Source organism: Crotalus tigris, unplaced genomic scaffold (assembly GCF_016545835.1).
Source record: "Crotalus tigris isolate CLP2741 ecotype Arizona unplaced genomic scaffold, ASM1654583v1 scf7180000017753.6788120, whole genome shotgun sequence".
Taxonomy (NCBI): Eukaryota; Metazoa; Chordata; class Lepidosauria; order Squamata; family Viperidae; genus Crotalus; species Crotalus tigris.
The window spans coordinates 5,305,914-5,319,801 of NW_024096615.1; the positions used below are offsets into that span (position 1 = coordinate 5,305,914).

The following is a 13,888-nucleotide window of genomic DNA, read 5'->3' on the forward strand; positions in this document are numbered from 1 at the left end:
TACATATGTTGCACATTGTGTTTCACTTTGAGAGCGGGCAACTAAATTTCATTTTTGATGTGTGCTGTTGTGCCCACAGTAAAAAAAATGACAACAACAGGTAATGCCAAATCATTTTATCTCATCTCATCTCATCTCATCTCAGGTTGGGAATAAAATCTTTATGGGAAACGATTGTTAATCGAGCCAAGAAAAACTGGGGAAAAACATATATTGTAAAGTATAAAAATAATAATAAAAAAATAACCAGCATAAAAGAACTTTTAAAGTAAGTTTCTTTTCCTTTTCTTTTCTTTTTTAAAAAATGTCATTTCACATTCTTTCTAAATCTACGTAGCAGATTTTACTCTGCCATTCCTGGTTATTTCTATTATTGATTTGGAGCACGTAAAATTTCTTCACTTCACGATTAGAAACTTCCCACTTTATCTTACATAATACAAACAATTGTATTGCGCTGCATTAAGCAAAAGCAACAATTTTAAATAAACCAATTACAGTAAATGCTGCATATCCATCAGCACCAGGCAGAGGACAAACCTCCTATTAAAATAGGGAGAGTCTTTTTTAAAACCAGCAATAACAAGAATCTGGTTTATGCAACTTGGGAAGGGATGCTACGCAATAATCCTTGACTTACGGCAATTTGTTCCATGTCCGTTCAAATTACAACGGCACTGAAGGAAAGTGACTGATGACTGTACTTCACCCTTACAACGGTCTCAGCATCCTACTGGTCATTATGATCAGAATTTGGGTGCTAAGCAACCAGCATGTATATACGGCATTTGCAGCATCCTGGGATCATGTGACCACAGTTTGCAACCTTCCCCTATGCAAAAGTCAGTGGGAGAAACCAGGTTTCCTTAATGACTGTGTGGTTCACTTAACAACTGTGGCAAAAAATAAAGGTTATAAAATTGGATGTAACTCTCAGGTGCTAGAAACTAGGAGCCAGAAATAGAGTTTGAAAGGAATAACAGAATAATACAGTTGGAAGGGACCTTGGAGGTCTTCTAGTCCAACCCCCTGCTCAGGCAGGAATCACTATACCATTTCAGACAAATGGCTGTCCAGTCTCTTCTTAAAAACTTCCAGTGTTGGAGCATTCACTGCTTCTGGAGACAGGTTGTTCCACTGGTTAATTGTTCTAACTTTCAGGAAGTTTCTCCTTAGTTCCAGGTTGCTTCTCTCCTTGATTAGTTTCCATCTGTTATTCTTGTCCTGTCCTCGGGTGCTTTGGAGGATAACAGAATAACAGAGTTTGCACCTTGGAGGTCTTCTAGTCCAACCCTTAAGCAGGAGACACTATCCCATTCCAGACAAATGGCTTTTTGAGTCTTTTCTTAAAAACCTCCAGTGTTGGAGCACTCACAGCTTCTAAAGGCAAAGCCGTTCCACTGGCTAATTGTTCCAAATGTCAGGAAGTTTCTCCTTAGTTCCAGGTGGTTTCTCTCCTTGATTAGTCTCCATCCGTTGCTTCTTGTCCTGCCTTCAGGTGCTTTGGAGAATAGCTTGACTCCCTCTTCTTTAGGGCAACCCCTGAGATACTGGAAGACTGCTATCATGTCACCCCTAGGACTATGAGTTCAGTTCATGTTATCGATACACAAAAATTTGATCTACTAATGGACAAGGGGAATTGGTGGTAGAGTCAACAGAATTCATGGGGATCTGGGCTTCATGTCTCTTGTGGGTGTGTAGAAACTCCAAACTAATGGCACATTTGACCCCACCCTTAGGCTCAGCCCGGTCATATCCTACAGCGACTAACTTAATCATTGCATTACTTAGCGACAGTTCTGGTTCCAATGATGGCCATAACTTTGCGATATGGTCATAACTTGGGTCATATGATGCAGCCCATGGACACACATATAAATATTCTTTTGAGTTAAACTCAGCTACAGGTAAACACAACTAGGTCACCTTCTAAGAAATGATATGGAAGTGTTTATTATTATTATTATTATTATTATTATTATTATTATTATTATTATTATTATTATTTCGACTTCCCATTTAGTTTAGACCCCTTGGATTTTCTGATTACTTTCCCTTTAAGGGTTAATCAGGTCTAATTCTTGATGTTTCTTGACATTAGCCAAGCTGGGTAGATACTGGACCAGTACAGAGTGGCCTTAAACTCTTCTTTAGATATACAGCTGAGTATCAGTCTCTGAGACTCTGCAAAGGGGGTAGAGAAGAGCAACAAAATGATTAGGGGGCTGTAGTATGGTTGCAGGAATTGGTTTTGTCTAGTTAAATGAAAAGAAGGAGTAGAGGTGACATGATAGCACTATTCCAATATCTCAGGGGCTACCACAAAAAAACTAGGATGTCAACTTTTTTCCAAAGCCCCAGAAGGGAAGACAAGAAGCAATGGATGGAAACTAATCAAGGAGAAAATGAAACCTAGAATTAAGAAGAACAATTGTTCTTGTCTGCAATGTTATAGGGTCTCCTGTTCAAGTAGTTGACTAGAAAAGCTCCAAGGTCCCTTCCAATTTTGTTATTCCCTTAAAGGATAGTCTTTAAGTGCCAGTCACTTAATAATATCCTACTCTTAATTTGTTTTTCACATGACAAAGGCTGAGGGTGTTTGGGCTACACAGTGCCAACACAAACACACAACCTACAAAAGAAACAAACAATGTCTTTCAAATGTCAATAAAGAGAGTTGTACACTTTAAGGAAACAAAAGTATTTTGTTTGTTCAAACCTGACCTTTTAAAACATGAGTTATGTAGATGCAAAATTAAATTCACTAAGCGGTATCTACAAGACAAGGTATTTCTGGAAAGAGCGCGGAGAAGCGCAGGTAAAACGATTGGAGAGCTGGGGACTAAAACATATGAAGAACGGTTGCAGGAACTGGCTATGTCTAATCTAATGAAAAGAAGAATTAGAAAGTGACACGGAAGCAGTATTCCAATATTTGAGGGGCTGCCACAAAGACAAAGGGGTCAACCTCTTCTCCGAAGCACCAGAAGGCAGAACAAGAATCAATAGATGGAAATTAATGGAGAGAACCAACCTGGAACTAAGGAGAAATCTCCTGATGGTGAGGACAATTAACCAGAAGAACAGAAGTTGCCTTCAGAAGTTGATAAGGGAGGTTGATAAGAATAAACTGGCTGCCATCTGTCTGGAGTGGTATAGTCTCCTGCTTGAGCAGAGCGTTGGATGAGAAGACCTTCAAGGTCCCTTCCAGCTCTGATGATATTCTACGTTCTTTGTGTTTTCCTGCTGTCGGTTTTCTGCGCGTCTACGTAATCAGAATAGTTGGTGTACTCTTTCTCAGAAGTGCCCCTCAGCAGAGTAACAGTTATCTGCTCATGAATCGAATTGTTTACTAGATTAGATTATAATTATTTAACTTATTTTGCTTTCATGCATACATTTGTAAATGGGAAAATGCCCTTTAAGCTGAGTTGTTTGTTTGCAAACATTTTGTTACCCTACATCAGGGGTAGGCAACCTTGGCTCTTTTATGACTTCTGGACTTCAACTCCCAGAATTCCCGAGCCAGCCATGCTGAGGGGAAAGGGGGAGGTTTCCAAGCTGAGCCAGGCTGGCTCAGGAATTCTGGGAGTTGAAGTCCACGAGTCCTAAAAGAGCCAAGGTTGCCTACCCCTGCCCTACATGAATCAACCTGATAATGTTAGCTAGTCAGGTAATGAAACATTTACAAGGCCTAGAGAGCACCAAGAACCTCCATCACTGGAGGTTTATAAGAAGAGACTGGACAGTCCCTTGTCTGAAATGGTATAAGGTCTCCCACTTGAGCAGGGGGTAGGACTAGAAGACCTCCGGGGTCCCTTCCAAACTCTTATTATCCTGTTAAAGGAAGGGATGGATGGCGTTGAATGTTCAACTCAGGCATAGCAGTGAAAATAAAATGAGAGACACTCTTCTAGGAACTTTTTTGCTCACACGTGGTTAGTGAAGCAACTATTCTATAAGCTGAATTTCAAGATGTAGCATCATAAACCCTGCAAGTGCGAAATTAGAGCTACTAATTTCTTGCAACTTTCCTGTCTAAAATACCTTCAGAAATATCTGTAATAGTTTTGGCCTCTGATTCATAAGAAGGCAACTGTTGCTGCTCAGTGACAATTTGGTGTCATTCTCACAATAGTTGTTGCACATACATTATCTGAAACCTCTGCATCCTGCTTCTGGTGAAGGCAAACTTACATGCTTAATGGGCATTCAATTTACCGTTTCTGCTTTTTTTATCTTTCCGTCTGAAAGAGACTAAAGGCAGGAGAAAGGCTTCCAGACAACACCCCAGAAGACAAGGTCAGGATCCAAAAAGGTCTTGACAGACTTGAACAATGGGCCCTATTCAACAAAATGAAATTTAATGGGGAGAAAAACAAGGCTTTACACCTAGGCAGGAAAAACCAAAGGTACAAGTACAGATTAGGCGAAACCTGGCTCAAAAATCATGACACAGTAACTGTGAGGGGGACCTTGGAGTCCTAGTGGACGATCACTTAAACATGAGCCAGCAGTGTGTGGTAACAACCAAAAATCTAATACAATCCTTGGTTGCATAAGAGGCGTAGAATCAAGATTACATGATTTACTGCTTTATAAATCCTTAATAAGGCCACACCTGGAATATTGTATCCAATTTTGGTCACCACATTACAAAAAGGATGTTGAGGCTTAGGAAAAAGGGCAGAGAACAGTTGCAGGGTTTGGGTATGGCTAGTCTAGAGAAGAAGGATGAGGGGTGACATGATAGCTGTATTGCAGTATTTGAAGGGCTGCCACAAAGAAGAGGGGGGTCAAAGCACCAGAAGGTAAGCAAGAAGCAATGGATGGAAACTGACCAAAGAGAGAAGCAAACTGAATTAAGGAGAAACTTCCCAACAGTGAGGACAAAACCAATGGAATAGCCTGCCTTCAGATTTTGTGGGCACTCCATCACTTGAGGTTTAGAAGAAGAGACTGAAATGGTATAGGGTCTCCTGCTTGAGCAGGGGGTTGGACTAGAAGACCTCCAAGGTCCCTTCCAGTTCTAGATTGATTGATTGAAATCCTCCAAAAACAGAAGCAGCTGGTTCAAAGGACCTATCAGCCAGTTTAGCCACTTTTCCTCTTTTGAAACTCAGCCATGGCTAGAAAGCCCAGCTCTGGACGAACGAGAGATGAGTTGAAAAATATTTCAGTATCTCTGTCGGTCGATTCTTGCTAGACAACAGCGGTTAACTCACCCAGCTAAGCACAAGCCTCCTAATTTTCAAATGAAAGTATCAGTCATAGCTGCATAAATACTGAGACAAGATTGGACATGCTTGTTTTTAACTGTTCAGACACTCCGGTTCTCTCTGGTGCAATGCAATAAGTGTAACTTTGACACCCAAATTGTTACCCTTCAAAGCACTTGAGAGCGCTTTTAACTTTGCACACAGCAATTAGAGGCAATTGTTATTGTAAAGTGTGACGGAGGACAAAAATAGCCAGTTGACAAACTTTTCTGACGGAAGGATTCCAGTCTAGGTGAGCTTTAGCTACGGACAAGCCACTCATTCCAGGATCTCACTAGAAAACCACAGCTATTCACTCTAAACAAATGTAAATCCACCCCAGGTTCAACAACAACAACTGCATTAAACCCAGAAGCAGCTCAGTAGATCAATATTGTCAGATGGAAACTTGGCCTAAAGAGAAAAGACAGGTAACAATTGCACAGATACCACGAACAAAAACAAATGGCAAAGGGGTCGCGTGTCTGTTTGCACAAAACTTCCCCTTGCTTCTTTTGGTCACCCCCCCCCCCAACAATGAGTCTCCTCTTATTCAAAGCAGTTGGTAAAGTTGATGTTCCTACAAGTCGAGTTCATCCCCAATTATTTAACCAACAATGACTTAGGCAGCCATTCCGTTGCTTTCTTCTATCTAGGATATTTCTTCCCCACGGTCTTGGGATCATAGGACATTGCCCATTCAGGTTCTTTTCAATAGTCCTTGGGATTTGCTTGTTTTCTTGCAATAGTTTCATTACCCAACTAGGTAACATCAATGGGGCTAGAAGGGAGTTGGGGTTGGGGAGGAGGAGGAGGAGGAGGAGGAGAAGAAGAAGAAGAAGAAGAAGAAGAAGAAGAAGAAGAAGAAGAAGAAGAAGAAGAAGAAGAAGAAGAAAAGAAGAAGAAGAAGAAGAAGAAGAAGAAGAAGAAGAAGAAGAAGAAGAAGAAGAAGGAGGAGGAAGGAGGAGAGGAGGAAGGAAGGAGAGAATAAGAAGAAGAGGATAAGAAGAAGAAGAAGAAGAAGAAGAAGAAGAAGAAGAAGAAGAAGAAGAAGAAAGAAGAAGAAGAAGAAGAAGAAGAAGACGAAGAAGAAGAAGAAGAGGAGGAGGAGGAGGAGGAGGAGAAGAAGAAGAAGAAAGAAGAGGAGGAAGGAGGAGGAGGAGGAAGAGAAGAAGAAGAAGAAGAAGAAGAAGAAGAAGAAGAAGAAGAAGAAGAAGAAGAAGAAGAAGAAGAAGAAGAAGAAGAAGAAGAAGAAGAAGAAGAAGAAGAAGAAGAAGAAGAAGAAGAAGAAGAAGAAGAAGAAGAAGAAGAAGAAGAAGAAGAGGATTGTGGGGTCCTTGGTGCTCTCTGAGCTTGGTTGTTTTCTTGCAAACGTCCAACTAGGTAACATCATCAGTGCTAGTAATGAATGAGGCTTTTCTCTCAATTTATATCCTCATTAATTCTCCTCAGTTTGATCCTGCTCAACTTTCCAGCAAAATGTGTGCAATGAATTCTAACTCCTTGCCCAAACGATGCCAACCCACAGAATCTGTGCAGGAGATCTCTCTCTCTTGATCCTCCCATAATATCCTCCCAAGAGACATATGGATGAAAGTTAGCATCCCTCTTCATTTAGCAGAGGTCCGGCCTGCGTCCTGAACCTTATTAAGTTCTATAAAAGTGACCAATGTTTAGACACCATGACTTTTAACCGGTGGGTTTATGGGTTCTGTGCTTTGTCTGTATTTAATAACTTTTAACATTGCGGGGGCCAGCAAAGCGGTTGCATTATATGAGTGGATTGGTATTCTCTAGCCTCTTGATTATTTTGTTTTCCTATTTTTTTTTTTAAAAAAATGTATTTGCATCTTAGTATTTTAATTACTGTCAATGCTGTTTTTAATTGTCATGGTGGTTGTGTGCCCACATAGAGTCACAGTCTGTGAGAAAGGTGGCTATTAAAATCTGCTAAGTCAATAAATATGAGAAGAATTACTGAAGTGACCTCTGATACAACTTGCATCAGGAGAAAACATCAGCACACAAAAGAACCAGCACATGCTTTGGTCAGTGTAATAGTTATTAATATTTATATCCAAAATATACAGTTTATTCTTTTCAAGATAGGCATGCAGACATGTTCCAGACTCAATGAAAGCCAACATTACTAAGACTTAAGATTTGTGAGCAACCCAATAATGGAGATTCATCTTGAAAGCACTACAGATTTTGTCTCTGCTTTGTCGTATAGATTAAAATGTTCTTCCCATCTCCTCTTAAAAAAAAAAAAAAACCTCTTCTGATCATTATTAGCACTTCTCTTTTTTTCAAAAATGCCCTTTATTTATTTGCAAAAATCAACCAGCACCATACACATGGCTTTCCGGTCTTCAGAATACTTTTTTTTAAAAAAACAACCTCAAACTTCTCTAAAGGAAGAGAAATGCATGCTTTAAAATGCCATCCATCTTGTAGTATGTCCTCCAGAATTATTACTTTTTTTTTTTCCTGAGAAGAAGGGGGAAAAAATGAAGCTTGCTCCCTTGTTAGTTCTCATAACAGAAAAAAAAATCGCCTTTTTTCCTCTGTGTTTCTCACACCTACCTGAGTATTTGAATCATTAGCTATTTCCCAAGAAACGACAGGCAGTGAACAGCAGCTGCGAAGATGAGTTCAGCTGCAGCCTTCAACTAGCAATGGATTTACACACACACACACACACACACACACACACAAAAAAAAACCACTAATGGAGAAAAGGACCATACTGCCATTTTGAACCAGAAAAACGGGAGAGATGATAAGTTGGGAATTACACAAAGATCCCCAGAGCATCTCTCTTCCAAGCAGGCCTGAAGAAGCAGGGGAAAAAAATCCTACCCAGGCTGGTTGATATGGCATATCACCACCACCATCTCCTCCTCCTCCTCCTCCTCCTCCAGCTGATTGTGATAATGGAGAAAGACCTGAACACTGGAGGACCTGGAGGACAATTTACCAGCTGCAGCAAAGTCATCACTCAAGTTAGGAAGCGCCAGCTGCTCCCCGCTATTTCCCATGATGCTTCTCCCCACCCCAGAGACAGTGGGGACAACTGTAACCACACCAATAACCTAAAGCCAGCGCTTCAGAAAAGACCGCTAGATTTCTCTGGTTTTTGCATAATTTATTCCATTTCTTCTAGGCCTCAGGAAGGGAGGAAGGAGCTAGGCGGGTTCCTGAAGTCACAACTCCTGACCTCCCAAAAGTCCTGTTCAGCAATCTCTCTTCCTTCGGAGGAATGTGCCTGGTCACGATGAGCGTTTTTCTTGAAATAAGACTAAAGAGCCAGTTACAAGCAGTTCCCTGGAATTGTAAAATCCAGCAGCTTTGTTTTCCAGGAAAATGGAGCCCTAAAGTAAGCTGAATTGTGCTCCCTGTTCTGTTCTGTGTTTTGATCTTCTCTTCTGCACGGTGGCAGAACGCCTTGTATAAAAAGGACTCAGATGTGTACTAACATCTGCTCCAGTGAGCAATCTACCCACGAGAACACGGTAATATTTATGTTTTTTTTCCCTCCACGCTATTTATAGCCTACTTGGTAACAGTGAGGTCTCTGAGCAGCTTACAGAGAAAAAGCCCAAGAGATTATTTCTATCCTTCTCATGAGTTGTGGATCTCCACTTTCTATCATCACCTTTAACAAGGACCCTGGAGGTCTTGTAGTCCACCTCCCCTACTCAAGCAGGAGACCTTATACCATTTCAGACAAATGACTGTACAGTCGCTTTTTAAAAACACTCCACAACTTCTGGTGGCAAACTGTTCCACTGGTTTATTGTCCTCACTGTTAAGAAGTTTCTCCTTAGTTCTAGGTTGCATCTCTCCTTGATTAGTTTCCATCCGTTGTTTCTTGTCTTGCCTTCAGGTGCTTTGGAAAATAGCTTGACTCCCTCTTTTTTGTGGCAGCCCCTCAATATTAGAACACTGCTATCATGTCCTTTTTTCACTAGACTAGACATGCCCAATTTCTGCAACCGTTCTTCCCATGTTTCAGCCTCCAGCCCCCTGATCATCTTTGTTGCTCTTCTCTGCACTCTTTCCAGACTCTCAATACCTTTTTTATATTGTACTGACCAAAACTGGATGCAGTATTCCAAGGGTGCTCTTACCAAGACGTTGTAAAGCGGTGGCAATTTATAATAGAATAATAAAAGATTGCCAGTGGCAATAGAAATAGCAATAGTAATAGCATTTGGACTACATACCATCCTGTAAGGCTTTGCAGCCCAATCTGGGCAGTATATAATGTCAGCCTATTGCCCCGAACAATCTGGCTCTTCATTTTACCAACCTCGGGAAGATGGAAGGCCTGAGTCAACCTTGAACTGGTCAGGATCGAACTCTAGACTATGGGCAGAGTTAGCCTGCAATGTGGCATTCTAACCACTGCGCCATCAGGACTCCTATTCATCTCCAACCCAGCTTGAACGGATACGAACTGGAGTCCAACATTTAGGCCTTAGATCAGGGGTAGGCAACCTTGGCTCTTTTACGTCTCATGGACTTCAACTCCCAGAATTCCTGAGTCAGCATAGCTGACTCAGGAATTCTGGGAGTTGAAGTCCATGAGACGTAAAAGAGCCAAGGTTGCCTACCCCTGCCTTAGACTGACAGCCATCCCCTTCCACTGTCAATAGATAGACTCTTGACTGCCAAAAACATACGGCCACTCAATCCCTTGTCCAATGCAAATCTTATTGGTCCGTCCACCTGCTGCAAAGGAAGTCGGAAGTTGATGTTTTCCCCTCAAAATCCTGCTCTCCTAATTATTTTTCGCTGTGGAGAATGGACAAGGTTGGTGTCACGGAAGGATCCTCCTTCCTATCCCCTTTTCACAGCACCTATTGCAGTCATGGGTGTAAAAACCACAGAGGGGAATTCTTGTTGTTGTTGTTAATTGCGAAGTCATGTCCAACCCATCGCGACCCCATGGACAATGTTCCTCCAGGCCTTCCTGTCCTCTACCATCTTCTGGAGTCCATTTAAGCTCACGCCTCCTGCTTCAGTGACTCCATCCAGCCATCTCATTCTCTGTCGTCCCCTTCTTCTATTGCCCTCAATCTTTCCCAGCATTAGGCCCTTCTCCAGTGAGTCCTTCCTTCTCATCAGGAATTCTTAAGAAGGTCCTATTTGCAAGAAGAAACTTGTGTCGCTCTTCTAGAGTGAGACAAGTCAGTTAACCTTCCAGCAAGTAGCTCCCCAGCAGAGGCGTCAGTAGACTGGGGTGTGGGTTTAATTAATCCCAAAGAACACTTTATGGGAAAAAGAAAAGAAACAAAACATCACCCTCCCTTCCTCTTGCTGACAACTGGCATGTTATATATGAAATATCAGATAAAAAACACATTTGGCATTATGGCTGCTTGACACACCACAGCTATCAGAACATTGTTAAAGATAACCTGGCTCCTTCATAAATCTCCCTACAACAAACAAACTGCAGAGATCCTAGATAAAAAGGGAAGAGTCAGATGACAGTCTAACCCCCTGCTCAGGCAGGAAACCCTATACTGTTCCAGGCAAATGGCTGTCCAATCTCTTGCTAGAAACTTCCAGTGTTGGAGCACCCACAACTTCCGGAGGCAGGTTGTTCCACTGGTTAATTGTTCTCACTGTCAGGAAAATTTCTCCTTAGTTCCAGGTTGCTTCTCTCCTTGATGAGTTTCCATCCATTGCTTCTTGTCCTGCCTTCAGGGGCTCTGGAGAATAGCTTGACCCCCCTCTTCTTTGGGGCAACACCCTGAGATATTGGAAGACTGCTATCATGTCACCCCTGGTCCCTCTCTTTGTTAGACTAGACCAGTGGTTCTCAACCTTTTTAATGCCGCGACCCCCAACCGGTCATAAGTCGAGGACTACTCAACCGGTCGTAAGTTGAGGACTACTCAACTGGTGCAGCACCGTTTGCAGAATGGGACTTTTGGCGAGCTCAGCAGGGCAGAGACAGCCTGGACAATTCCTATTGGCTTTTGAAAGCCAATAGAATTAGACTCTATTCAAGAGAGTCTATTCTATTGGCTTTCAAAAGCCAATAGAATAAAAGGGAGTAGCACAGCTAAGGAAAAGGGGGGAAAATTGGCGGACTGCATTGTTTGGCGATCCCCGTGAAATGGTCGTTCGACCCCAAATGGGGTCCCGACCCACAGGTTGAGAACCACTGGACTAGACATACCCAATTCCAGCAACCGTTCTTCATACGTTTTAGTTTCCAGTCCCCTAATCGTCTTTGTTGCTCTTCTCTGCACTCTTTCCAGAGTCTTAACATTTTTTTTTTTTTACATTGCGGTGACCAAAGCTGGATGCAGTCTTCCAGGTCTATCTTAATTTATTGGGCAGAGGAAACCTTTAGTGTTTTTTTTTAGCATGTGAGATAGCATGCATCCATGGACATTTCCTTCTTCCTTGAGCCCTGATCACTGCACAGCAGGAAAATACTGTTTTATTTTGCCTTTTCCAGTTAGTGCTGAATTCCTGGAGACCAGGGAGGGTGAGTTTGGACTGGGCATTTGCAAAAACTTGAATCCAGGCATGCTTCTTCCCCTCTCCAAACAGAGAGAGGAAGAAATGGCGATAATCTTTCTGAAAGGTTGAACACACTGGGGTGAGGAGAGGGGCAATTCCCTTAACACAGTGTTTCTCAACCTTGACAATTTTGAGGCATGTGGACTTCAACTCCCAGAATTCCACAGCCAGCAATGCTGGCTGTGGAATTCTGGGAGTTGAAGTCCACATGCCTTAAAATTGTCAAGGTTGAGAAACACTGCCTTAACAGCTCTCAAAGGCTGGTTGGTATCAGCCTCCCATCATAACTGAAAAAGCCTACAACGAATTGCAGAATGCCAAACACACACACACACACAAACACACAAGATCCTGGGTGGAAGGAACCGAAGTCTAGCAACTGGATGAAGGACAGAAACGTTTTCGATTCCCAGATTATTTTAGAGGAGAAGAACAGCCTTGAAAAAGAGGAAGGGCCTCATAAATAGGATTGAAGCTATCATGTTCAGGATACAGTAGATGGCCAACCAAGTCATTTGGGGGAATGCTAAATTAAGGGTTTATTAATTAATTTATTAACTTTATTAATGAGGACCCAGATTGTTGGGGGCAATGTAAATATATATATACATTGCTTACTGGTGTACACCACTTAGAGAGTGCTTGCACTTAAAGCGGTATATAAGTCTCAAAAATAAATAAAATTTATATATCTTATCTTTTCTTTCTTTAATACAGTTACAGTCCAATCAAGGAACCTCCAAGAACACTCCCACCAACACAGAGAGAAGAAACCAGCAGTGTATAACATGAGAAAAACCCTATTCCCTTCTAGCCCTGATGATGTTCCCTAGCTGAGTAATGAAATGTCTGCAAGGAGTGAGGCAAACTCAGAGAGCACCAAGGACTTCACAGTTCAACTCTGAGCAACCAATATTCTCTTCTATCAGTATCATTCTTCCTTCATTGCAGGAATCACAACAGTTTCCAAGTTATTCAGATGGTGCCTCTCTTAGATCGGCTGAGCTACCACCACATTTTTCACAATTCAGATCCAACATTATTCCAATAATGTTCCAATATTTGAGGGAAGGGGGAGTCAACCTCCAAAGCACCTGAAGGCCATACAAGAAGCAACGGATGGAAACTGATCAAGGAGAGAAGCAACCTAGAACTAAGGAGAAATTTCCTGACAAGGAGAACAATTAATCGGTGGAACAACTTGCCTCCAGAGGTGGCCAATGCTCCATCACTGGAGGTTTTCAAAAAGATATGGGACAGCCATGGAATGGTATAGGCAGGGTCTCCTGCTTGAGCAAGGAGCCCAACTAGAAGACCTCTCAGATCTCTTCCATCTCTGTTATTCTGTTGTTATTCTAGGTGGAAAGCCACGTTGGATCAGAAGAAAGTTTGGCTGCCAACGGACCATCTTTTCTTCACATTTCAGAAAAATACAAAAGAATACTTTTTCTGGGTATTGACACAGAGGAAGGGAAGGAAGCAAACGTGAAACTTCCCCTAGCCCTACATGTAAGAAGTATTTATCTTAGAAAGGAATGTTTCATTAATCGCAGAGGGAAACCATTTGCAGCTATTTTCCTTTAAATTTTCAGTCAAATGGTCAGATTTGCATCCCTTTGAACTGTGTTACACCAGTAATTGGGGATGAATATTTTAAATCAGTCTGGAATCACTCTACTCCATGTAGACCAAATAAACTAATAACTTGTTCATGTGTGGACTACTAATGTATTTCCTTCCAGCCTCTCATCACCCTGACAGATTGAATGCAGTATGAAAATTATTAGATATATCAGCCACTGGGAATATTCAGAAGGTTTGGTTGGGGGGGAGGAGGGAATGTTTAAACACTTCCTGTTTATAACCGAGCCAAACAATTGAGAGAAGACGAGCCAAACAATTGAGAGAAGACGATAAGGAGGAGGTGGTAGGTAACCTAAAGGAGATACTTAACCAAATGTTGGAAGATCCCTACATGTTCATAATGAGAAATAAGCTATTAGACTCAAATGAGGGAGGTCGGTCAACCTATTCTCCAAAGCACCTGAAGGCAGGACAAGAACCATTGGATGGAAACTAAT

At 41.8% G+C, this 13,888-nt stretch overlaps 1 protein-coding gene across 8 annotated transcripts in view; it reads right to left on the reverse strand.

The window, feature by feature from the left end:
• ZMIZ1 (zinc finger MIZ-type containing 1) overlaps positions 1-13,888 on the reverse strand; it is a 328,745-nt gene that overhangs the window by 188,929 nt on the left and 125,928 nt on the right. The window contains exon 1 of one of the 8 annotated variants that reach the window (XM_039340779.1): positions 4,225-4,243. The exons of the other annotated variants lie outside the window; for them this stretch is intronic. The gene's annotated coding sequence lies outside the window, so the exon portion shown is untranslated. Of the gene's footprint in view, positions 1-4,224; positions 4,244-13,888 lie in introns of those variants that run through there. 8 annotated transcript variants of the gene reach the window in all.